Genomic DNA, 22,249 nt, shown 5'->3' on the forward strand with positions numbered 1-22,249 from the left:
TATGACACGACATCAACGTGACCGGCGCGGTGTAGCCTAGTGGTTTAAGCGTTCGCTCGTCACACCAACCATCCGGGTTCGATTCTTCATATAGGTAAAATGTTTCAAGCTCATTTCAGGCGTTCCACGCCATGATGTAGCTGTTATATTGCTAACAGCAGCGTGATACAAAAGTCACTCACATCGGTGTGAAGGAAGAACCAACTGCAGAATACACCTTTTTGACTGGAATGTTCAGGGGATTCTTTGAGTACATCACGGTAAAGGTGCGCTGACAGCAAAAAACAATTTCTCTATATAAGGCAATCGCCGCGTGATTCTCGACGTATGGATACACAACCATGACGTCTCCTTCCGAGACTTCATCATAAAGCGTTCTAAAGAGTTCGTATCCCACTTAATCATTATCAGCGTACGTTGGACCCAGTTTTCATCCCCCATCGGTTTTCTGAAGAACGCCATAACCGATGTTGTCATTAGAAAATGTATCCACAGCTATGTACACAGAGGTTGCACTTGCAATGATGCATTTATGAAAGAAAATAGTTCTCGTGACTTGATGTATCCGTGCATTGTACTCCTCGACACGTCCAAGGAGGGCGCCAGTTACCGGAAGTACGCGAAACTTTGTGTCCAGTAAAAGTGGAATCTTGACATCCATCTTTTCCTTTGTCAGCAGTTGTATTCCATCTAAGGGTTTGAAACCTTCTTGAAATTTAGGATTCAGCGCCATGATTGAAATGTTTTTCTCCCTACATTTTGATAGTGATGTTGTTTTCAGTTTCTTCCCGATCATTTGATTTCGATAGTCTTCATCAGCGACGAGACATCCTCCGTGAGAAGCAGTATCGTCGAAATCAAACACGGTACATCAACCTAGATGTATGAAGAAAACACACGTGACTGAATGACTGATTTCACATTTAAAGTAATATCCGTAATTGTTCTGCCACAGAGAGTAAAGTGAGTGAGTTTAGTTTTACTCCGCACTCAGCCACATTCAAGCAATATTACAGCCATAATTAAGTCTGACCAGACAACACAGTGATCAACAACATAAACATCAAATACAGCTGGGATACGATAACATGTGTCAACCAAGTCAGCGAGGCTGACAACCCGATCACGTTAGTCGCCTCCTACGATAAGCATGGGTTGGTGAAGATCATTTGTAACCAGAACCTTCATAGGTCTTTCGAGAGCTGAACACAATATACATCAATAGTGAACGTAAACGTCGTGCAGGTTATAGAATAGGCACAATGACAAGTAGGACCACCGCCATTCAGCTGGAATATTGCTGGGTGCGGCAAAGTAAAAGTAAAAGTAAACTCATTCACTCATTCACTGGAGAGAATTGGTTCCGAATAATCTCTGCAATCTGCAGCCGAGATATGTGATGGTGAAGGCGTTCATCGTCAAACAGTGTGGAAGGACAGGGAGGGACTGAGCTCCATTTGTCGAACATTGTCAGACAGATCCATGTAAACATCACAAGGCCAAGTCTTAGTGCAGACCACAGAAATGCGTATGGATTCAGAAAAAATACTATTAAGTGTCAACCTGAGGTAACTGAATATCGATACCAATAATCGAGCTGTAATGCCAATGTGAGAAAAACACAACTTTATAAACCTATCACAACATAGGCATGCAGTATATCCAAATTACTAGGTTCATAAGTGCCTCTGACCTCTCTCCCTCTCTCTCTCTCTCTCTCTCACTCTCTCTCTCTCTCTCGTGACGTATTCACAACAATCACATGAAGCGATCCTGAGCACTTGTTTCGGACTGTAAACACACATACCATAAAAAAAAACCCAAAACAAAAACAAATGCACTCTTCAAACGCTTAACTCTTAACGCCTAACGAGTACTCCACAAAGCAGCAGCGAGAGCATGCCATGAATCGACTAAATGGTGAACACTTCCTTGAAGCAGTTGCACACGATCTTGATTAAATTCGTAAGACAATAATGTCGGAGGATTCGTGTTCAAATGGGCGCAGATGTAGATCGCCAAAAGCCTGGTACTAAGAACCACATTTACGGTGTGGTGCATATGTATGTCTTTACCTCACTGATTACACATGTTGTACTGTTGGCCTCATGGCTATCTATACGTAATATAGAATCAGAATTAAAAAAATAATCTGCCTGTTTATGCCTTCTATTCCTCACATGAGCACAATGGGTAAAAGCCATATCCACAACCGTGTTATTGCTAGAATATTGCTAATTGCGGCATAAAATCACACTCACCCATATCTATCAACTCAATTCAACTTTTTTCATTCAGGGAACGTAGGGGGCTACAGGCCTTTAGTACAATACATGTGTGCACAGACATATAGCAGTTAAAACAGATTTGCTGTTGTTGAATTAAGGATACGTATACCTTGATAGAATTTTGACTATTCGTAAATTTGTTGCTTTCAAGAACACCTTTAATATATATTCACAATGATTGATACGATAAAATGGTGGAATATATAATGTTCTTCAGCTGTGAAAACTGAAATAAAATGATACTCGTCTTATAGCACCCCTAAATCTCAAAACATTCATAGTCTTTTTTTTCTCGTGGAACATTATTATATCTGTCTTTTTCCTGTCTTTTGGTTGAATTCATTTGATGTGCACCATATGTGTTGATGTCCTAAACGTTTAAAATCAAAGACGTTATGCTCTCTTATTTGGTCTAATTTAAAGGGGCTGTGGGGTAGCCTAATGGTTATAGCATCTGCTTGTCACGCTGAAGGCCCGTGTTCTAATCCCAATATGGATACAACACGTGAAGCCATTTATGGTGTCCTCCACCGTGATATTGCTGGAATATTGCTAAATGCGGCATAAAACCACGATCACTGATTCTGCTATAAAAGTTCTGTATAATGAGGTTTTTGGTGATAGAGGTAGCAAGGCAGACCAGTATTGCAAGTAAATGTCTTTAAACCTTTGTGTTACAGATTCATAAAAAATAGATTTAAGAACTAATGCAATCTCATCGCCTCGTCTCGTTGACAGGCAGTATTGACACTTACTCTATACTGTTACCAACAACGACGAGAGACAACGACGCCACAGTCGAGAAATGCTGTGGTACACGCTGTTCAAGGCTGTTACATATTTCATATATATTATAAAACAGCGTTCAAACCATCTGCTGTGGCAAGTTTTACCAGCAACCTCCACATCAAAAGGCCTCGGTCAAACATTGAACTCCTTTCTGGTTGTGCGTACCAGAAAAGGGCAGGTGTTTTCAATTATACTACCAAGGCATGATCAGACGTTTGGTTGGCCGATCTGAAGTGAAATATGTTGCTGAGCTAGCTAAACATGAAGGCTGGAGTAGTCCACTCCCATGTCTGCTCAAATGTTTTGATATCGATCACTCGATTTGTTGGGTAGCAGAAGAGAAAGATGGAAGAATCGTTGGTGAGTCAATTGTTGTCTCTGTGACGAATTGTGCTAGTTATTGCTAGGTTTGATTATCAGTGGTTATAACAATCTGTCTTTAAATCATTTGAGTTTTCTGCTCAATAAGGAGCAGGGATACCATCCCGGACCTCCGCAGCACAGATCCCCGAAACCTCTTACCCATCTCCTCTACATGGATGGCATGGAGGTCCTTGCCAAAGGAGATACCAATTTGAAAGAACAGGTTCTCCTTGTCGAGTCCTTCTCTAATCATAGTGGCATGACAATTGGACTTGACAAATGTAATACTTTTCATATGAAACGTGGCAAGGTAACTAATGATGGATCGGTCAGGTTACAAGGGGGAGGGCTTATTGACCATCTTGAGGAAGATCAGGCATACACGTATCTTGGGATGCAAGTTCCAGACAAGCTCCAGAATGCCCAAGATAAACTTCGGACCGAGTATAAATCTCGTTTAAAGAAAATCTGGAGCTCAGAGGTAAATGTTCGAAACAAGGTCAATGTCGTCTTTGCAATGAATTTACAGAGACTGTCTAACACCTTGTCAGTGGATGCCCTTCCTTGGCACAAACAGCATATCTTAAAAGACATGATGGCATGGTTCGCTGCTTTTATTATCATCTCCGCCATGCCTGTGCCTTTGACCCCGAGGTCCATCCATGGTACTACCCTCAACATGTCCACGGCGTCCTGGAAAATGATGCTTTTAAGCTTCTCTGGAATAGGCCAATACACAGCCTGAGACGAATTCCAGTCAACAAACCTGATCTTGTTCTCTTTGATAAATCCAATGAAATTATTTATATCATAGAATTTTCGGTCCCTTTTGACAGCAATGTGAATGGCAAGATTCAGGAAAAGCGTGATAAATATGCGGACCTCGCCTTTGAAATGACTCTCTTGCATCCCAAGTACACTGTCGTCAGGCTTCCCATTGTTCTTGGTGCCCTTGGTTTGGTACCTCCTGAACTCTTGGCGCTGATCAGGAGAGTGCACGGGTTCTCCACCGGGAGAAGAGCCCTTCTGACAATCTGGGTAATGCAGAAGGCTGCAGTGTAGGGGAGACCTTCATATTCTCCGAAATGTTTTTGGTGGGTCCGACTAGGTAGTGTTTCCTGGGAAAAGTCCCATTCGCTGTCTGGGCTGCGTGTAGAGGGGGTGAGGGCCCTGAGCTGATGATGAGCTTTACCAGCCTGACTGTGCCAGGATCACCCAATCCCTCTCTGCTGCATTTCAGTCTTAATCTGTAAAACATAATAATAATAATAATGGCGGAGTAACACCATACTCACTCGCTCTGTTCGAAATGTATTCCTAATCGCCATGTATACAATGACTAGTGTGAAACTGTAAATCGAATGTCAGTGGTACTCCTCAGGAGATTGAGACTGACAATACATTGCACTCTGATCCATTGACATATTAAAACATACAACTATCAGCATACTCCTGCAAAATGATAGAGCAATGTAAATGGCATTACTTCTTTGAGTGGCATGTTTAAACGTTTGTGAACCAGATAAGGACAAACTTTATGGATTAACAACTTCTATATTCGGGTGAAACGACGATTCAGTACAGATCCTGGTATCTTGTATACCTGCTTGACAACGATACAAGAATTTGAATAAAGAAGTACATCCATAAAGTTGGTTGGTAAATGGCATTATTACTATTATATAAGGGGCAATGCGGTTAACCCGGGTTGGATTTCCATCACAGGTACAATGTGTGAGGTCCCTTTCATACCAAAACATGAGTCTCATTCACCTATTCAGACAATGACTTACGTTTCAGCCGATCCGAATTTTCTCGTTTGAAAGTGATAACAGACACCAGAAACAAGTCCAATTCCGTGTGTCATAAGAAAATCGTATTTACAAAATGTATTTTAATTTTAAACTTTGATACCACCATTGTTCTATATTTTATGTCGAGGTTGTGGTAGCATACCTTAAGTTTAACTAAGAAATCACAGACTGACCCTGTTTGATGAGGTCATAAAATGATTCACAATGCATCTGGGTCACTGGTTACATCTGTTGTGTGTTTATTCAATGTAGTTCTGTAATGCACAGTGAGATTTATACAAGATAAATTTTGTATCAGACCGCCAAAGTTTCTAGCAGCAGAGCCTCCTTTTGAGATTTCCACAATTTTAACTGTTGCAATATACAAGTGCTTGGACGTATTCGATCATACTGATTAATATTTATGTATTCAGTTAAAAAAATCTGGACCGGTTATCGCGCTAAGTTGGGCAATGGCACGGAACCCAGTAAACAGGAAACGAGACTGTTCAATGTTTTCACTTGCTGGTGTCTCTCGCCGTGAATATCGCCGTAAAACCGAACTCACATACTCACCTAGTTAATAGGGAACTGTTTAAGAATGATCAACTATATCTGAGACTAGACCCAGAATGTTACAGACCCACTGTATCCTCCATGTCGCGGGAATGTTGCTGAGCGAAAACTAAATTCACTAAGCAAAAACCAGATGAGCTATACTTTCTTGACCGAATGTGTCAGATTCAAGAACAAAAAAAAAACGGATTGAAAAACTATCTACTAACTAATGCGTCGTGATGCACATCAGTCTAACAAAATTTATTACGGCTCAACAATAGAGGAGTGTCACCTTGTCACAAGTTGATCACTAGTCACGACAGGACATGGATTGAGGTACTTAAACAATGGACTCCGAGCGACCAGTGAACAATGTATTTATCTCATCGAACAGCCGGTTCGAATTACGGGTATCGGATCATATTGAGGGGTACCAAAGTTGGGCAGTTAACCAATAACCGACAACGACGGACGACAAGAAAACCACATTTAGATTTATCTACCTTATTTACATTGGCAAAAGATCGGTATTTTCATCGGTAAGATCGGTACACCATACGTTAGACCAATCAGAACGCGTAATAGATGAGGTGATTTGATAAAAAATAGTCAAGACTACGTAAACCTTTTATGATCTTATGTTATTGTTTAAAAATCGTGAAAAATATACATCATCATATTGAAAGTACTAAGAACGTAGCTAACAGGACTGCGTTGTCTAATGTGAAGCTTTTGATAAAACGTCTTGCGACTGACGGTAAGACATTCCAATACACGCACGTGTGTTCGTTGACAACGTCGGTCAGTGTTTTTCTGACGACCTTGCGGGCTTGTTGGGGTGATTGTAACAGATTTAGGAAATGTAATTACGAGTTTCAAAACATTGATATTATACTTGTATGTAAGTAATCAACTCCAGTCTTTAATATTAGGCACCTGTTTCACATCTCTGGAAATACTTTAGTCTGACTGTTTTGGTCATTCATATATTTTTCAGCGAATTCATAAACAATTTCACTTGGGGCATGGTAGCAAGGATACTCAAATGTTCAGTTAGAGAAATATTTTTAATGTTTTAGTTTCTGCTTTGAGATTTGATGTAGCTGTGGATTTTTTATCGTTTCATAAATTTTATTTGCAGTCAGTGAAACCGACCCCATCTGTAATCATTAAACCTTTTTTCAGAAATATAACTGGAAATATAAGGTGAACATCCGGTATCAGTTATGTGAAACAGGAATATCACCCCATTCGTGACCGCTCGTGTTTTCTGTTCAAAATGGCGTCGATAGCAGAGAAAGAGGGCGGGAAAGATCACGACGTGAATCTGAATTTTGATAAACTGAATTTGGGTGAACTGAAGACCTACTTAGGAATCACGGAGAATACCTTTCGGGGAATAAGTCAGACGTAATTTTGCGTGCCAGAAGTGTAAGTGATCTTGGCAAACGATCGCACGAAGATGCCAGTACAATGGATGTGGTCAGTATGAGACAAAGACGGTTTCATAAGTTTCTGTCACCATTGGGGGAACTTTTACCAGACCCACTAGACTAGAAAAATAGCTGAAATAGCAGTGTTGAACTTATACCATCATTTAGTTCAAGTGATTTGTATAATTATTTGGCGGACACCAGACACTAACCATAACAACGCTAAACGTCAGTTGAAAGCTAAAGTGTTCTACCAAGATAGACAGGTCCATTCAGTTCGATATCACCATATATCCACGGACTGATTTCATTGTTATGTCAGCGCCAAAGTGATCCCTACCATACAACTCAGAGTATGAAACAGAAACCAGATTATGATGTGTGAGTGTCCTTGTCACAGTTTACAGGCCGTGTATATGCTGCTGTTGTAAATGCACTGCCGGGTAAGTACATTTAGGTCATTTAGTTCAAACTGGGCAAAACAGAAACACATAGCTAAAATCTGTTTTTCAAAGTAGAATGTTTTAATAAAAATGCTTGAAATAAATATAAATGTCATTGCTAACTGTCAATACAGACCATACACCAATCTATTTCGCACGGAGAAATTGCATGGAGAAAAAGCTGTAAGCACGTTGCACGGGAATACGGGTAATAAAGCTTTAAAATGGGCATAAAACTGTGACAGTCTCGTTCCGAATCACTCGAAGCTGTTCCGTATTTGCGACCCTCAAGATGCCAAGACTGAATGAAGAATGCAGAAGCAAAGTCGATGGGACGTCTGGAAGCTGGAGAAAGTCAGTCATCCGTAGCCAGGCACTTCAACGTGAGGCAGGATACTATCTCCCGTCTGTGGCAGCGAGACAGACTCAACAACTCTACAAGAGATCGACCGAGAACTTGTAGGCCAAGAGTCACAACTCCGGTGCAGGGCGGCGTCATCCGGGTATTGCATCTGCGCAACCGGACACTCAGTGCAAGATACACAGCCAACAATATTCCTGGACTTCGTGGAGTCTCACCAGAAATCGCCTATGACAGCATGGGGTACGACCAATGCGACCATATACAGCACCTGTTCTGAGTCATCATGATTGTCGTGCACGTCTGCTATGGTGCAGAAACGTTCGACCATGGACCCTTGTGCATCTGGTTGAGTCGCGCTTCTTGCTGTATCGCCATGATGGTAGGTCGCGTGTCTACCGACGGAGAAAGGAACGCTACACCTGACACCGAATTCGTGAAGTTAATAGATATGTGACAGACGAGCAATGATGTGGAAATCTTGTGCACGTACCGGGAAATTTAATTGCTGTACGCTACCGTGATGAAATCCTCCTACGTCACCCTATTCCCGCCACTGACGTCCCAAGAGAGAATGTCCAGCAACACAGTGCCAGAGCGCATACTGTATTTGTTACCATGGACTATTTAGTTGTTTGTCGATTTTAAGAAAGCGTTTGATTCGGTACAGAGAGAAAAACGTTAGGGGGTAATGCAAAAACATGATATTATCTCTAAAATGTATAGATTGCTACAGAAGAAAATTTGCATCAGAAATAAACATGAAATGTCAGATACCTTCAATTGCAACACTGAACGTAGGCAAGGTTGTATTTTGAGTCCATTCCTGTTCTCAATGTCCATTAATGAATTTTCTATGATAATACAACAGAATGGTACCCGTGGTATCCAGTTACACCCCAGTTTGACACAGTTGTTATTATTGCCGTTTTCGGATGATATGGTTTTGTTTACTACTGTTGTTCGATTATATACATGAGTTATTGCAATGAGGTAGGATTAATTGTTAATTTTGAGAAAACTAGAACAGTTGTATTCAGAGATGGGGGCAAACGAACTAAGACGGACAAATGGTATTGTGAAGGATCCTATATACAGAAAGTCTGTTTTCAAGAAACTTCGACAGGCATTCGATCGGTTTAGGCGTTCCTCACATGACTTGGTAATCAAAACAGGTGGATACCATAAAGCAGACAGAGAAAATAGAATTTGTACATTTTTGTGATTTTAATTGTATAGAAGCTGGATATCACTTCCTTTTAATTTGCACATTCTATTGGGAGTTGAGAAAAAATATCCCAAAATATTATTATGGATATCCTGCAAGTTTCTTTGCTAATGAGTACTGATGATAATGCCCTTCTCCGTAAGTTGTCAACATTTATATACCAGGCGTTGTCTCTACGAAATAGAAATAATAACGTATAGGACGTATGTACTTATATTGTTATATGATATGATATGGTATAATGTGGTGTGATATTGTACGATGTGTTATGGTATGGTATGGTATGATGTGAGATATGATATGATGTGATACGACAAAATATGTGTAATGTGATGTTATATGATGTGATACATTTGATGCGATCTGACGTGTTGTAACTATATTATTCCTTTCTGTGATATAGCGCACTTTGTACCTGTGGCTTTCAGTATGAATAAAGATTGACTGAACACTGTAAAGTTTTATATACTGTTTTCAAAACAGAGGGAAGTAAAGTATTTGTATCTTTCACTAAACAAGAGTGTACTTAAAACAGAACGATGCATAACACTGTAACGTAGCATATAGTGTAGACAGATTTGATGACATGTGAGGTTTGAACAATGTATAAAGAAAGAATACAGACGAGGAACAAACAACAATTAAGACTGTACGTGAGAAAATGTATATCATGCCCAGGTAAGGTGGTTCCCGAAACGGACGAGGACATGCGCCCTTCCACCTCAGTCCAGCGTGGAACAATAGAAATATCCCGTGACTGGATTATTTACTGGGAATCACGACCATATCGAAAACTGTCCTGTATTTATGATTTCAGTTGCTATTGTAAAGTGCCTTATCTGTTCAAATCCGTGAATGTGGCCACTTAACAGTAAGAAGTCGCTTTACAATAATAATCAAAGCGATGTGGTCTGGTATTGCTGATAATATTTTGTGTTGTAACTTTTGGTTTGTAGTTACTAATTCCTCTTGCTGTTGTAGTTTTGTTTGAATGTTGGTCTTGCCTTATTTCCTTTTTCAGAGAGTAAGTTAGCTGGAAGGAACTGTTCAGCAGAACATTTTACAATTAGCATCGCTTTACATGTACGTTTTGCCCCCGTCTAAAAACTGCTTATTAAATGTTGCAATATTGCAACAAAAGTGGACCGTTTTGATGAGCTGGCCGATGTCCGTTGACGAACACAGTTCTCCTTGAGTTCACAACTTTCCAATAATCAACAAAAACGAAATTATAACAAGTACAACTGTGTGCGGCTTTTTATTGTCACCGTTCCGAACACTGTACAATGCCAAATTCTCGAACACACAGAAACAATGCCCACAAAAACCACCAACATTTGGTTGTACTTTCATAATATGTATGTATAGCTTAGATGTACATTTGAAAACGGTCAAAGGTACTTGAAGCCCTACACGTAAAACCAGGTATAAAACGTTTTTGAAAACACCCTAAGAACCGTGTTTCCTCAACGTATGCAAGAAAACCTATCCTACTGGAGGGTTTACAATAGTAGACACGCATAATACATTGTCACAAATGTACAAACTCCTGACACCCTTTCCAGATATCCGTGCACCATGGCCACATGGAACGAACATAACGGAGCATATGCATATATGTACATGTCTGGAGATGGAAAAAAACTACAACTACAAGAGTTGAGGAGTGCATACACCTTCATCCTGGATCGTGGTTTTGTTCCCTTTAAAGGGGACCTGCCCTCTGGCTGCTCCATGCCTTAGTCTTGCTTTGCAAGGAGAACCCAGTATCCGTTTGGTGAGATGGTCAAGGAGGAGGGAGAGGAACAAGGCGCATACATGCTGACGTTCATGTGTCTGCAAGGCCAAAGGATAAGCATCATGAATCAAACTTCTTAATTATGTAAGGGTGGTACTAGAGAAGGTAAAACATATTTCACCTTGATTCGCACCACACTGATTATAATATGAAAAGGTAGCTCGTGAAAAACAAGATTTAACAAGAATATCAAACTGAAATACTCCAATAGTTTAATAGAAGGTGGTTGTTGTTGCCCAGTGCACTCGTCGGCTTCGTGGCAGTCGTCCTGGCTCCACTTCTGTCCATGGAATGTTTTGTTAGCAGTCGCCCCTGCCTCTGGGGACTTCAGGGTCCAATTCTGTCCGAGGACGATGGTGTCCACGGTCCTAAAAGTAAATGTGAAGAATATTTGAAGGTATCACATCATTGATACTTATTGTAGAGATAATGAATGACAAAAGTAAATGCACACGCTGAATTGTGAAAGAAACGCTGTAGCCTGAAACAGAAGTAGTCTCAGAAAATACATTACATCAGTGGTACTTACTGTACAGTTTATGAATGCAAAACATATGCCCATAGGTAAAGAGAAACTCAAACCTGAAACTCTTATTGTAGCTTTCCACTACAGGTCATGTTGAAAATCGATTCATTTCACGTCCTTTTTTAAATATTGTTTGAAAAACCTGCCTGTCTGGGCGACGGCCCTACTAATAAAGGTAAAAACTAGTTTACATCATTCATACTTACCGGACAGATTATGACTGCATGAGTGTAGTTTCACTCTGGTCTTAACAATATTCAAGCAATAAATATAAGCGCCACACATCGTACCCATATGGGAAATCGAATTAGGGTGGTTTGGGGAGATAGGTGCGAATGCTTTAACCACTAAGTTATCCCGCAATCCCCACAGATGTTACATGCAAAACAAATATGTTGGGTCGTGAAAAACAAGATTTAACCTGAATATCAAACTGAAATATTGCAATGCTTTGCCAGATGGTGGTCACAGTTGGCCAGTACACTGCCCCCAAAGTGACCATATGGGACTTGCTCTGTCTGGGAACTACCTACTGAAGGAATTAATGGTGGATAAGCTTTAAGTCATGCCTTCCCTATGACAGCATCATGCAGGGTATGCATGAGGGGTCCCTATCTACCTAACCGCCGAAACTGTCAGTCAAGTGCAGCCAGCATTGGGCCCACTGGGGAATGCTGAGAAAGACTGAGGGCACAGAGTGTACCAACCCTAACTAGCGTGTCTGTTGCCACAACAACCATAATGACTGGACAATCAGGTCTTAGCACCGAACCTACTCCACCGTACCATCGGCGGGGAGCTACGCACAAAGCGGAGACACCGTAGAACCACCATTAGCCATGAAATCATCCCATCGGTCTTTCGGAGAAGCAGTGGACTGAAGTCCGAGTAGAAGCGGGTGTGGAGGCAGCAAAACCAAATCCAAAATGTGCCCGGTTAATCACAAGTTTAGTGTTTGAAATCATTGGTGTTAATTGATTTACTTCCCTTTATGGACCTCTCTCGGCATCGTGTCAGTCATCCTTCATCCCTCCCTCCCTGGTCCACTTCTGTCCATGGAGCGTCTCCTTGGCAGTCGTCACTGCCTCTAGAGAACGTCACGGTCCATTTCTACCCCTAGGATGATGATCTCCACGGTCCTGAGAGTAAAGATAATGAGAAGTTTAATGTATGAAACAACTGATGTTAATTTATATTTACTTACCTTTATGGTCCTATGTCGGATTCGTTTCAGTCGTCCTTCACAAATCTATCCTTGGTCCACTTCTGTCCATTACTTGGCAGTCGGCACTGCCTCTGAGGGACATCACAGTCCATTTTTGCACCCAGGATGTTGATGTCCACGGTGCTGAGATTAAAGATAATGAGGAGTTTAAAATGACTGATGTTAAATTTTTAACTTACTTATTTACTTACCTTTATAGTCCTATGTCGGATTCGTGTCAGTTGTCCTTCACAAATCCCTCATTGGTTCACTTCTGTCAAATGAGCGATTACTTGGCAGTTCTCACTGCCTCTGGGGGACATCACGGTCCATTTCTGACCCCAAGATGATGATCTCCACGGTCCTGAGAGTAAAAATAATGAGAAGTTTAATGTATAAAGTAGCTGATGTATATTGATATTTACTTGCCTTCATGTTCCTTTGTCAGCTTCGTTTCAGTCGTCCTTCATCAATCCTTCCCTGTTACACTTTTGTGAAAATCAGTGTCTTGCTTGAAGTCGTCACTGCCTCTGGGCGACTTCACGGTCCATTTCTGGACCCAGGATGTTGATGTCCACAATGCTGGTGCTGAGATAAAAGATAATGAGAAGTTTGATGTTTGAAATGACTGATGTTAATTGATATTTACTTACCTTTATGGTCCTCTGTCGGATTCGTTTCAGTTGTCCTTCACAAATCCCTCCTTGGTCCGCTTCTGTCCATTGAGTGTCTCTTTGACAGTCGTCACTGCCTCTGGGGGACATCACGGTCCATATCTGATGCCAGGATGATGATCTCCACGGTCCTGATACTAAAGATAATGAGAAGTTTAATGTATGAAATAACTGATGTTAAGGATGTTCGCTGGTAATATAAATAATATTTAACTTTTTTTGTAACTGGTATATTTTTCATGTATTACATTTGTCTTTGCGAAAACAGCCCAGAAAAGCAGGGGTCACTGTGGATTTTCTTGAGATATGGACTCTCAAAGATTCCTTGGTCAGCCAAGACTTTTAACATGGGAGTCAATAGGAAAATCAGCAAACTTTTTACATAATCCATCATTTTCATAAATTCTAGTATTTAACTTTTTTTCTAAATTGAGATATGTTAATAACAACATGTTTTGCTACAAAAAAAACTATAAAACAATACAGGTCACTGTGGGTATTTTTCCGCAATGACACAATGTGTAACATCATATTACATACATATGCACCATTTCTATGTACATTGTATGATAAAATGGAGGATATATGATGCTTAAATAGCTTTTCTTCTAATAATTGAATATGTCACTTCATTGTCAATTAAAATATCTTAGTTTAAGTACATTCATGTTAACATTTTACCTCACTGAAATAATATTTGAAACAAAAAATGTGAAGAGTTAAGAAATTTGACACACTGGGCATTATTCACCATTGACTGAAATGGTTGTATCGTTCTTGACTATGTTGATAATTTAATTATATTAATTTGAAATAACAAAACACAAACACAATCTGACCATTGCAATATCTTACATGCTTATCATTGTTGTTGTTTCTTTTTTATTTCATATCTTACATAGATGTACATTTGATTTTGAGTCATACATAACATTTTGGATATAAAATTTTATCATCACAATCACTTGATGTAACAGTTCTCTATATTGTAAATGAAGGAAATTATATAAATAAGTCCAGGTAAATAAATATCAACATAATTGAGTAATCAGGAGCCATATCACAATTCATGAAGGTAAAAAGATATGAAATAAGTAAGAAAAGCTAATCAGATATTTCAACATGATTTTCACATCGTTACATAAAAACCTGAGATTTTGTGGATATCACAAAATATTGAGGTTGTATTGAAGCCAAACATATACTTTACAATAAACAATAACATCAGCTAAAAACATGATAATTCGTAAATTCAAGCCAAATGGAATAATCAGGTCATTAATTCAAAATTAAAGAGGATTGATAGTGAAGGTTTGTTGAAATCTTCAAAGTGTCACTGTCATTTTGAAAAATATCAAGGTCATCAAAATCAACTTGACCCTGCACATTCTCTAGATGGAGTTTGGTGTCAAGTTTGGAAATGAATCCAGCGGATTATTCTTGAGATTTACTACATGCTGAACAGTTAAAGACTGAGGAAAATGCTAACCACTACAAAGAGATTCTCACCCTAGTGTTACTGATATCAAATACATTGTATATCAACACGAGTAGATAAAGTAGCAAATATACAAGGCTTGCCTTTTTACCTTTATCAACGAATATATGATTAGATTAGATCATAGCAGAGCAGTGAAAAATGTCATAGCATTGTGAGGTCATCAACATCATGACGTCATGGCATTGTCAGGGCATTGTACAAAATCTACTGTCTCCTAGGAGATATCTGATCTCTCACAAGCGATATCTTGTGTGGAACACAGTTTTGGATGATGATCATGTGAGATATCACTTTTGTCATAACACTGAACATATGACAAAAAAGGATGATGTAATCTGAATAATGATATTACAATCAATGCGACATTATCAGATGTTGCTAAGTGACAATCAGAAATTGCTAAAGTGGACCAATTGTGGATTTATCATACCTCATCTTCCATCAACAAAGCATATAATAAGCAATTGCATATCCTCTATATCTCCTTGACTTGAATAAAACGTCAAAGAATACTTGTAATCTGGAATGGGTGAAACCTGACTGGGGTCATTCAATCATGAACCTAGGTAGCTAGTTTGAAAAGACTCTAGTTGTTGGTTTCTAACAAATTCCAATTTGTTTGTATGGGCTGAATGATGGACGGAAAAACACTAATACCCTCCTTTTCCCACTAAACTCAAGCTGAATTTGATTCATGTATATGACAATTGTGAGATGATTGATATCCTCAATGCACCTGAACCAAAGAACAACACACAGTTGCAGGCATTCTTTGTAATGAATTAGTACTATGCACGGATCATAAAAAAGCATTGTTATGTCTTGTACAAGTTGTATTATCACTAGAAATATGCTAGTCAGTGCACCACTGAGCAAATGGACATTTCCATCCATACCATGAAAAACATTACACCTGGACTTTGCAGAGTACATGAGTAGAAAGTATCTCTTCCTTGTGGAGGCAGACTCAAGTGGCTTGAAGTGTACCTAATAAAATCTAGGATGACAAAAAAAGATGACTGATATTCTACATCATGTGTTTGCTACACATGGAATTCCACATGAACTTGTTGCACAAGTGAAGTCTGCATATCACCCTCAAACAAATGGTACTGCAGTTCAAATAGTATATAGGAATAGTGACATCATTGATGGCTCCTTTAGGAAAAACAGTATGGGTATTTATTTGAGTACCTTTTCGAAATTAACCACATTGTATTCAAAATGTTTGAAAAACATTAAGACAATCTAAAGATTAAACAACGATGAAAACATGACAGGGGATAAAAATTTCCTTTTGATAATGTAAGTTGACAGTGTAAAGCACTGAACTAAAGAATACAAGTGAGCTTGCAACAACTAACTTTGCTCAAATTGTACCTTTGCAAAAGTAGTGAGAAAGAGACTGTACAATCTTCTGAGAGCTTGTTACTCTGCATTTGTTATGGTACTTCTCAGCAAACACATTAGATAATCCAACATATCCCTGTCTCTTGTACACCACTTTCAAGTGGTCAAAGCAAAGGCCACTAGATGCTATCTTTCTGGCCATGTTTTCCGACAAAACCTTTTCACACACTAGGTGCTGAAGGCTTGGAAGATTAGCTTGAATAGATTTAGATCGAGTCAAGGAGTCTGTACAGTACTTCAGACAAAAAGTAGACAGGATCTTTGCTTCAAGAGAAGCATGACAAGCTGAATACAACGTTTGCAGTGCCAAGGCATATGTCAAGGCATCATGTGCAACATAATCACTTCCCACAATATTTTTAAACAACGCAGCCTGAGAGTATGATTTAAGTCCAGGATTTGACAACTTGAACAGCTGAAGTGTATCTAGAAAACCATGCACATGTTTTGAAAATTGTAGTGCATAATCACTGGCAAGTAAAGCATTACAAAATAATGGACAATCATATAACTTAATATTGTGCCCAATCAAAACATTGCCTTCACTTTTGCTAAGAAAGGAAATCAGGTTTCCAACAGCTGTCTTTAAAGGTACAGGATAAACTTCTTTGCCATGGTGAAACATCCTTGTCCCCTCTAAATGTATGCCTGTGACCTGAGCAGCTACTGGAGTGATCTGTACCTTGGGTAAAATGTATTGGTTGAATTGCTCTTCACCCCGAACTGCAGCTATCTGTGTCACATGCGATGTTCTCGCTGTAAGATAATAAAGCAAGACATAAGGAGACATTTATATAGAAAATACTGGTAATTTTCTATCAGCACTATAATGTTGCAGGTTACGTATTAGTAATAAAAAGAAAAATGACTTGGTGCGACAAAGATGTCATTGCATAGGTGTATTTTGGGACATTAAAGAGTAATGCTGGATATTAAATCTCTATTTGTATTTCACTATTGTTTTACATACCTAAGCCAGTAGCTTCAAGATCGAAGAATATCTCTGTGGTGTTGCTGAGCTCAAGATGTTTCTGGACAGGTACAGGAAGTGGTGGGGGAATACCGACAAGGTCATCAGTGTCAGTGTCCCCAGACATATCAACCATGGGATAGTATGTCGTACCTTCTCTGACCTCTCGAACTATCCGTTTCTGACTTCTGAAACAAATTTATCAACAACTATTATCTTTGTCAATAGTTCATGGAGCAGGTTAGTTACAAATTTGTGGACTCCGTTTCTCATTAGGGGCATGAGAGTGAGATAGCAAAGTGCTTGTATCCTTCTGTACAATGGAAGAATATAATATGTATAATCATCTACAAGTATACAAAGTTAAAAAAGCTATTATACCTCATAGCCTTGAGATGTAATCTTCGCTGTTTAGCTTTAATAGTTGATGCAATAGCTTTTCGCTTGCGATGCTGAAGATCTTTCAGTGTGAAATGCCGTCTGGTATAGGTCCCAGGTGACAGTCCAAGAGTACTGTTAACCTGAAGATGAGGGTTATCATATATGAATAAATGGACAGGAACCTTTCTTTATAATTTCAAGGCACTTACAGTGCTACATATCATACAGCTGATCAACGTACAAATTCTTTTCAGTGCACTTAGGAATAATAGCGATTTTTCATATGTACTAATGCATATCTGAGACCAGGATAAAGTAGCATAAAACAGAACAAAGTAATTTAACTTGTTTGTGTGGCATATTTAGAAGTTGGAAGTCAAATAGAACTTGAAAACAATACAACTTAAAAGAGCCTGTATCGAAACATTGTGTTCTAGTATTAAAGAAGATGTCATCTATATACACTTGTTCTGAAAGTAACTTAAGATGGAACTCATCATCGATGTTACCATTAAGTATGTTGTTAACAACTTTTCAATTCAAATGCAATCAGCTCTACTTCTTACAGGTATAATCGCAACCCCCTTCCTATGAATATCAAATCAACAGAACTGGAACTGTAGTACAGGATATATTTCAAATTCAACTTCTCAATTTTAACAAAACTGAGATGGAACTGTAGAACAAGAACAATAGAGATTCAACATCTAAAATTCAACATCTAAATGGTTTCAACTAAACTGAAATTGAACCATGAAACAGAACATATATTTCTTACAGCCATAATGTAGCTGTGACCCACATTCTTTTGTGCAACGGAAGCAGCGACCCTGAAGTGAAGACTTGAGGAGCCAGAGTAATGTCTAGATTTTGGTGCCTTGCTAGACACGGTCTTGTTAAAACTTTCATTGGCTTGTGTGCTTCCAAGACTAGCAAGTCTCACTTTATGTATAGCATAGTTGTCAAACATAGCTTTTAGGTCGGCTTTTAAACTCAAATATGACAGAGCTTTACCATAAACTTGTAGTTTGAGCTTGACGACTTCAAAAATCTGCACCAAGTGTCATCACACTTACTGTGATCACCAAATGGATGACATGGTAGTGCAGTTAATCCTCTGCTTATTCCATCTTGGTTTCCTCTGTTTTGACTGATCATGTAGTTGAAACATTTTTGTAGATACTTGATTACTTTAGTGCTGAGTGTCTTGTGTTTTTTCTGCAGCTGATACAATTTGTTACCTAACCCTTTCCTCACATGATTCTTGTCAGACTGTTTAACAATGTCCTTGTCTATATTTGCCCTTAATCTGGCTATGCTTGTAGCATCATCATCTCCAATGATTGAGGTCACATGTACATCCTCTTCCTTAGCTTTAACTACCATCTCAGATACCATGTCAGGTTCCATACCTTTACTTGAGCCATCCCAGTTCTTTTTGCAGTCATGCTCTGTGGGTGTCCTATTGGCTTTAAATGCTTCATAACACATTCGACAACTCTTTGAGCGGATGGAATATCCGAGAACTTTGCCAGTTTTGTTACCGATCATTGAGCAGTGTCCTGAAACAGACAAATGTTTATTTATTCCACTTTTCTGGTTGAACATGCTATATTTATAGAAACAATTTTATCTCTAGTATCTTGGTACTATCTGAGAAAAACACAAAAGCAACAATAGCACTTTAACATTTCTTGTGATAGTCAACATACTGTTATGAAGGCGAAAGTAGAACAAGGATGTATCACTTATGTAATTAAGAGTGTAATAAATCAAAGCCATAAAGGATAATGTGGGAATGGTTACTTATCTTTAATTATGCTGTTAACTTTGGAAGTACTCAACTCTTACTAACTGAAAACACATCAATACCCAGATCTCAAAACCTCTTTCAACAAAATCTGCAATGATTCCAGAGAAGGCACCGCTTATCATTTTCAAGAAAAATATATTGATATATTCATGTCATTATTCAGAAAGATGTAACTAATCATCTTCTATTATGTATAAGTATAAACAAGGGACTATAAGTTCACACAATGAATTACCAGACAGACTGTCATAGCATTTTCCACTGCCCCGCTTCTGCCATCCTGCATCTACACTCACAGAGATTCTTCTGCTGCCAGGAGAACTGAAGAAAGGAAAACACAATGTCATGATGTCACAGTTTCATAAAAGGCTTCCCAATTATTACTAAATTCTGTGAAATAGATGTGCACTTTCAGCATCCCACCCCCATTCATACACTGAAATTTTGCATACGCAATATTTACTTGCACTCTGCAAGTCTCAATGAAATTTTTGTATATTGTACTACTATCTCAACAGTATAGCACTCATTTACTGAACAATTTGAGGAGGAAATGCTCAGTGTGGTACTTAAAACATACTTATTTCATGACTAAAACGTTAATCATAAATGTGAAAGAATAAGAACCTGAAGATGATTTCTTCTTTGACAGAATCTTTCATGGATTCCTTAGCAACAATTTACATCGCAGCCCCTGTCTCTTTTTGCCTTTGATCTAGCATAAAGTGACTGACAGTTGGTATGTTTAGGGCTGCAAGCAAATTGTTGATATCAGACTCCCCTACGCCTGTATGCAACATGGCTGAAAAGGACAGATGTAATGTAATGTAAGGTGAAAGAGAGAGGAGAAATATATTATTTGAGGGGTACACTCCAATATATAAGTGGAAAATATACACTGAACCACTCCAGTGTTTGCTGGTAGGCTCTTAAATTTTAATCATAAAATATTTCATCAAAGTTAATTGATCATCATTATGTAAACACAAAAAAATCGTATCAGGTTCACTGCATCCGTGTCATGTGTGATATTTTAACATGGTAATGATCTTTAGTGGATTAAGTTTCAAATTTCCATTTGTCAGAAAATAAATTTATCATTATGAGTAAAATTGTTGGGATCAGCTGTTCTAAATATTGATGCCGTCTGACCATGTTTTGACATTTTGGTTTATATTTGAACACTCTTTTTTATAAACAGTAATCAGAAATCGTGATATAAAAACATTTATAGCAATTTCACAATAGTATTTTTCATTAACGTCATTGTAGGTCATAGGTCATACCTGCAGCAAGTTTCTTGTTCATGTCGAAAACCCGGTTCTGTTTCTTCCCGGTGCTGATGAGGTTTGTAGCCTGACACGCAGAGCAAATTATCTTCAGTGTTGAACCCAATCCCTGCGATGTTATTTCTACGCAGTTGTTCAGGACAAGGGGTAATGTACACATTTTGCAGGCTGACAGACCATCAGCGAGTACACCCAACTCCACGACACGCCTCCCCTCTCTCCATAAATCAAAACTGTGACAACGTACGGTTTCCTCCGTGTGACAGAAATTAATGTCAGGTTTCAAAGTACTTGCACAATAGTCGTGATCTACTTTCACGGATGAAAATGTTTCTCTCGCACTCCACCTGTCTTTCTGACGCTTGGAAATTTGTTCAAGGCGATGCTTTTGCTTCTTGGATTTGAAGCCGTGTTTCAATCGTGCCATTGTTTACAAACAACGCTACCGGAACAGAAACATTTGTTTTGCGGCAGTCGTAAAATAAGCGTTAGATGAGTGATTATTATATTTCGAGGGGTATTAAACGTCCATAATTACAAGGAAATACTCAGTCGGGATAATATTTTAGTTAAAATTATTTATTATAGTTGTCGTTAATATCACCCGATTATGACAGTTTGAGCTGCGCAGAAGTTCAAAACGTGACCAGCGAACATCCTTAAGTGATATTTACTTGCCTTTATGGTCCTATGTTGCATTCGTTTCAATTGTCCTTCATGAATCCCTCCCTTGACCAATTCTGTTAGGTGAGTGTCTGGCTTGCAGTCGTCACTGCCTCTGGGGGACATCACGGTCCATTTCTGATCCCAGGATGATGATCTCCACGGTCCTGATAGTAAAGATAATGAGAAGTTTAATGTATGAAATAACTGATGTTAAGTCATATTTACTTGCCTTTATGGTCCTCCGTCGGCTTCGTTTCAGTCGTTCTTCATGAAACCTTTCCTGGTCCAAATTCTGTCCAATGAGGATCTTCTTTCAAGTCGTCACTGCCTCTGCGAGACATCTCGGTCCACTTCTGACCCCAGGATGATGATCTCCACTTTCCTGATAGTAAAGATAATGAGAAGTTTAATGTATGAAATAACTGATGTTAAGTGATATTTACTTGCCTTTATGTTCCTTTGTCAGCTTCGGTTCAGCCGTCCTTCATCCCTCCCTCCCTAGTGCACTTCTGTCAAATGAGTGTCTTGTTAGCAGTCGTCACTGTCTCTCGCGGACATTACGGTCCATTTCAGACCCCAGGATATTTATGTCCACGGTGCTGGTGCTGGTGCTGAAATAAAAGATAATGAGTAGCTTAATGTTTGAAATAACTGATGTTAATTGCTATTTACTTACCTTTATGGTCCTCTGTCAGCTTCGTTGCAGTGGTCCTTCATGAATCCTTACCTGGTCCACTTCTGTCCAATGAGTGTCTTGCTGA

General features: G+C 39.0%; 1 pseudogene; it reads right to left on the reverse strand.

Annotated features, from left to right (window-relative positions):
- Positions 1-12,810: 12,810 nt before the first annotated feature.
- Positions 12,811-21,249, reverse strand: LOC137287818 (uncharacterized; annotated as a pseudogene).
- Between the last annotated feature and the right edge of the window lie 1,000 nt (positions 21,250-22,249).

This window comes from Haliotis asinina, chromosome 6 (assembly GCF_037392515.1).
Source record: "Haliotis asinina isolate JCU_RB_2024 chromosome 6, JCU_Hal_asi_v2, whole genome shotgun sequence".
Lineage (NCBI taxonomy): Eukaryota > Metazoa > Mollusca > Gastropoda > Lepetellida > Haliotidae > Haliotis > Haliotis asinina.